Raw genomic sequence first — 6000 nt, 5'->3', positions numbered from 1 at the left:
GTGATAGCACCCACCCGCATCGTACGGCCGATATGTGGTGATCACTGCCGTAGCGAACATTATCGCTACGGCAGCGTCACATGCACATACCTGCTCTGCGACGTCGCTGTGACCGGCGAACCGCCTCCTTTCTAAAGGGGTGGTTCGTTCAGCATCACAGCGACGTCACAGCAGCGTCACTGAACCGCCGCCCAATAGAAAAGGAGGGGAGGAGATGAGCGGCCGGAACATGCCGCCCACCTTCTTCCTTCCTCCTTTTCCGGTGGACGCAGGTAAGGAGATGTTTGTCGTTCCAGCGGCGTCACACATAGCGATGTGTGCTGCCGCAGGAACGACAAACAACATCGTTACTGCAGCAGCAACGATATTTGGGAAGGGACCCCCATGTCACCGATCAGCGATTTTGAACGTTTTTGCGACGATTCAAAATCGCTCATAGGTGTCACACGCAACGACATTGCTAAAGCGGCCAGATGTGTGTCACAAATTCCGTGACCCCCAACGAAATCGCTTTAGCAATCTCGTAGCGTGTAAAGCCACCTTTACTCTGTTCAGTGCTGAACTGGCGAGCAATTGCAGCTGTAGTGTTGAAATAATTACCCATGGAGATTCTCTGCATTATCTTGTCCTCTCTTGTATTTGTCTATTAAGGACGACCAGCCTTCTTGGGGGACTTGAAAGAGTTTGTGATGTTGTACGGATGCCACATTCTCAAAATCACAGACTTGGAATGACCAACTTCACTTGCTATGGCTGATAGGGTCACCTGGACAACCTGCTGATGCAGGGTTTCAGTCACTTTGGAACGGCTCACCAGTTTTGCAAAGTCAGTGCAAACTGGAAAGTTAGGCTGCCGATTAAATAGGGTTTATCAGATAATTAAGGAAATTAGCACCAAGTTGCAAATTAACACCAATAACTAGCAGTTATCTGAAAGTGTTTAATTTTGATCAGTGTTCTTTTTCATTTATGTCATTTTATTATGTGCTTTGGAATAAATTCAATTTATGAAACAAGCTTAAAATACTGCTAGATTACTCATGTTATGATTTAATCACATTGGACCTGACCATGACCTTAACATTTAGGGAATTGTGTGTTGTTCTCTAATTTTGACCTTCAGTATACATTGAAATATCTCTTGATCTTAAAGGAAAGCTATCATATCCTGTTAATCTGCAAGTTAATGGTAGAGATGAGCGAACTTGTTTGGTTCATGTTTGCCAATTTCAAATTCAGTACAAGCATTTCACTATCCGTTCTAGGCCGTGTACCTCAGCATTTTTTGGAAAACCTGGTAATCATCCGCTATGTTTGTTTTCCAAAATGCTTTTCTAATCTATCTATATATATAATTGCCTTATTCTGTCTGTCTGTCTGCCTGTCTTGCTCCAAAATTGTGTCCTTACGGTGACACAAAGCTGATTGGCCGCTGGGCTCGCCATGGCCCCGCCCCCCGCACGGATTGGCCGCTCGCCCAGGCTGCGCCCCCACACGGATTGGCCGGCCGCTCGCCCAGGCTCCGCCGCCCCCACAGATTGGCCTCTCGCCCCGGCACCCTGCAGGCATTGGCAACTCGGCCACGCCCCGCCCCCCTCACGCAATGCACGCTAGCTCTGGCCCCACCCCCCCACGCATTCCCCGAACCGACACGGTCAGGGAGCCACGACTACCAGGTGAGTACTTTACCCCTGGGAGCCCACATCAGCGTACGCCGCCAAACCAGCCGACACATACCCTCGCATTGCTGGGGCTGGCCGGCGTATGCTGGTGTGGGCTCCCGAGCGAGCGGGGGACGAGATACGCTGGTAACCATGGTAGCATAGTTACCAGCGCATCAAGGTCCTGCAGCGGCGGAACATACACACACGCACACACATAACAGCACACACACACACACACACACATCAGATCACATTCACTCTCACACACACCTCACACACACATCACATCGCATCCACATACTCACAACATCTTGGGATATCGCTTGCTTCTCGGCGGCGATACTGTGCTGTGAGCTTCCAGGACCTGCCGGAGGATCACATGGCCAGAAGCATGTGGTATCTCCGGATGTTGTGAGTATAAGCGCGTATGTGCAATATCGTCAATGTGTGTGTGTGTGAGTGTATGCGATCGGGTGTGTGTGAGTGTATGCGATCGGGTGTGTGTGAGTGTATGCGATCGGGTGTGTGTGAGTGTATGTGATCGGGTGTGTGTGAGTGTATGCGATCGGATCTGTGAGTGTCGGCAGTGGAGCACGGCATGCTGGAAGAGGCTGGGAGGAGAGAGGCTGATCCTGGGGAAGGCTGGGATGGGGAGGCTGAGAGAAGAGAGGCTGATGCTGGGGGAGGCTGAGGCTGGGGTAGGCTGGGAGGAGAGAGGCTGATGCTGGGGACCGAAAAGGCTGATGCTGGGAGGAGAGAGGCTGATGCTGGGGGAGGCTGATGCTGGGGGAAGCTGGGAGGAGAGAGGCTGATGCTGGGAGGAGAGAGGCTGAAGCTGGGGGAGGCTGGGAGGAGAGAGGCTGATGCTGGGAAGAGAGAGGCTGATGCTGGGAGGAGAGAGGCTGATGCTGGGGGAGGCTGATGCTGGGGGAGGCTGAGGCTGGAGTAGGCTGGGAGGAGAGAGGCTGATGCTGGGGACAGAAAAGGCTGATGCTGGGAGGAGAGAGGCTGATGCTGGGAGGAGAGAGGCTGATGATGGGAGGAGAGAGGCTGATGCTGGGGGAGGCTGAGGCTAGGGTAGGCTGGGAGGAGAGAGGCTGATGCTGGGAGGAGAGAGGCTGATGCTGGGAGGAGAGAGGCTGATGCTAGGGACAGAAAAGGCTGATGCTGGGAGGAGAGAGGCTGATGCTGGGGACAGAAAAGGCTGATGCTGGGAGGAGAGAGGCTGATGCTGGGATGAGAGAGGCTGATGCTGGGGACAGAGAGGCTGATGCTGGGGACAGAGAGGCTTATGCTGGGAGGAGAGAGGCTGATGCTGCGGGTAGAGAGGCTGATGCTGGGAGGAGAGAGGCTGATGCTGCGGGCAGAGAGGCTGATGCTGCGGGTAGAGAGGCTGATGCTGGTGCAGCATGGGGGATGGAGCACGATGGGGGGTGCGCAGCATGGGGAGGGAGCACTTTTGGGAGTGCGCAGCATGGCGGATGGAGCACGTTTGGGAGTGCGCAGCATGGCGGATGGAGCACGTTTGGGAGTGCGCAGCATGGCGGATGGACCACGCTTGGGAGTGCGCAGCATGGCGGATGGAGCACGTTTGGGAGTGCGCAGCATGGCGGATGGAGCATGTTTGGGAGTGCGCAGCATGGCGGATGGACCACGTTTGGGAGTGCGCAGCATGGCGGATGGAGCACATTTGGGAGTGCGCAGCATGGCGGATGGAGCACGTTTGGGAGTGCGCAGCATGGCGGATGGAGCACGTTTGGGAGTGCGCAGCATGGGGGATGCAGCACGATGGGGAGTGCGGAGTATGGCGGATGGAGCACGTTTGGGAGTGCGCAGCATGGCGGATGGAGCACGTTTGGGAGTGCGCAGCATGGCGGATGGAGCACGTTTGGGAGTGCGCAGCATGGGAGATGGAGCACGATGGGGGGTGCGCAGCATAGGGGATGGAGCACGATGCGGAGTGCGCTGCATGGGGGATGGAGCACGATGGGGAGTGCGGAGTATGGCGGATGGAGCACGTTTGGGAGTGCGCAGCATGGCGGATGGAGCACGTTTGGGAGTGCGCAGCATGGTGGATGGAGCACGTTTGGGAGTGCGCAGCATGGCGGATGGAGCACGTTTGGGAGTGCACAGCATGGGAGATGGAGCACGATGGGGGTGCGCAGCATAGGGGATGGAGCACGATGGGGAGTGCGCTGCATGGGGGATGGAGCACGATGGGGAGTGCGCTGCATGGGGGATGGAGCACGATGGGAAGTGCACACCTCCCCCCAACACACAAACACATGCGCGCGCACTGCACAACACACCACACACACGCACTGGGAACCACAAACAACTGCCCTACACAGACACCCACACACACAGACAACGCTGCACACACACAACACCCAACACACAAACACCGCGGCACACACAAATATACGCACATATCGCACAACACACACATTGCACAAAACATACCTCCCCCAAAACACACCACACACACACAAACCGCGCAACACACACAAACAACGCTACAGACACACAGCGCTCCACAAACAACGCAACACACATACAACACCGCTCTCACCCCCCGTCACACCCAGACAACACCCAGAACATGTACAGCGCCCTACACAAACACTTGGTAACTACACACAACAACATCTATATATATATATACATATATAACAAAAATCATACATGAACTACACAATACGTAAATTCTAGAATACCCGATGTGTAGAATCGGGCCACCTTCTAGTATATATATAATTGCCTTATTCTGTCTGTCTGTCTGTCTGTCTTGCTCCAAAATTGTGTCCTTACGGTGACAAACAGCGGATTGGCTGCTCGCCTCGACTCCGCCCCCCCGCACGGATTGGCCGTTCGCCTCTGCTCCGCCCCCCACACGGATTGGCCGCTCGCCCAGGCTCCGCCCCCCACACGGATTGGCCTCTCGCCCCGGCCCCCTGCACGCATTAGCAACTCGGCTACGCCCTGCCCCCCTCATGCATTGCACGCTCGCTCTGGCCCCGCCCCCTGCACGCATTCCCCGAAACGACACGGAACCCGACTCCCAGGTGAGTGCTGTACCCCCGGGAGCCCACATCAGCGTACGCCGCCAACCCAGCCGACACATACCCTCGCATTGCTGGGGTTGCCGGCGTACGCTGGTGGGGGCTCCCATGCGAGCGGGGGGCGGGGTACGCTGATAACCATGTAATATTGTGTTGCATGGTTACCAGCGTACACCGGCTCCCAGGTGAGCGCATCAAAGTCCTGCAACGGCTGAACACACACACACACGCACACACATAAGAACAGACACACACACATATCAGATCACACTCACTCTCACACACACCTCACACACACATCAGATCGCATCCACACACACAACATCCCTTGATATCGCTTGCTTCTCAGCGGCGATCCTGTGCGTGCAGTGACCTTCCAGGACCTGCCGGAGGATCACATGGCCAGAAGCATGTGGTATCTCCGGATGTTGTGAGTGTGTGAGCGCGTATGTGCGATATTGTCAGTGTGTGTGTGTGTATGCGATCGGATGTGTGCGTGTATGCGATCGGGTGTGTGCGTGTATGCGATCGGATGTGTGCGTGTATGCGATCGGATGTGTGCATGTACGCGATCGGATGTGTGCGTGTATGCGATCGGATGTGTGCATGTATGCGATAGGATGTGTGCATGTCGGTAGAAGGCAGAGGAGCACGGCGTGCAGCACAGCTGCTGGGACCGCCCACCGGAGGGCACAGGCAGAAGTGGGGTGTGAGTGTATGCGATCAGATGTGTGCGTGTATACTGTCTGATGTGTGACTGTGGAGCACGATGGGGGGTGCACAGCATGGGGGATGGAGCACGATGGGGGGTGCGCAGCATGGGGGATGGAGCACGATGGGGAGTGCGCAGCAAGGGGGATGAAGCACGATGGGGAGTGCGCAGCATAGGGGATGGAGCACGATGGGGAATGCGCAGCATGGGGGATGGAGCACGATGGGGAGTGCGCAGCATGGGGGATGGAGCACGATGGGGAATGCGCAGCATGGGGGATGGAGCACGATCGGGAGTGCGCAGCATGGGGGATGGAGCACGTTTGGGAGTGCGCAGCATGGGGGATGGAGCACGTTTGGGAGTGTGCAGCATGGGGGATGGAGCACGATGGGGAATGCGCAGCATGGGGGATGGAGCACGTTTGGGAGTGCGCAGCATAGGGGATGGAGCACGATGGGGAATGCGCAGCATGGGGGATGGAGCACGATGGGGAGTGCGCAGCATGGGGGATGGAGCACGATAGGGAATGCGCAGCATGGGGGATGGAGCACGATGGGCAGTG

This window comes from Anomaloglossus baeobatrachus, chromosome 1 (genome assembly GCF_048569485.1).
Source record: "Anomaloglossus baeobatrachus isolate aAnoBae1 chromosome 1, aAnoBae1.hap1, whole genome shotgun sequence".
Lineage (NCBI taxonomy): Eukaryota > Metazoa > Chordata > Amphibia > Anura > Aromobatidae > Anomaloglossus > Anomaloglossus baeobatrachus.
The sequence above is the reverse complement of the archived record's forward strand: the minus strand, read 5'-3'. Positions refer to the sequence as shown.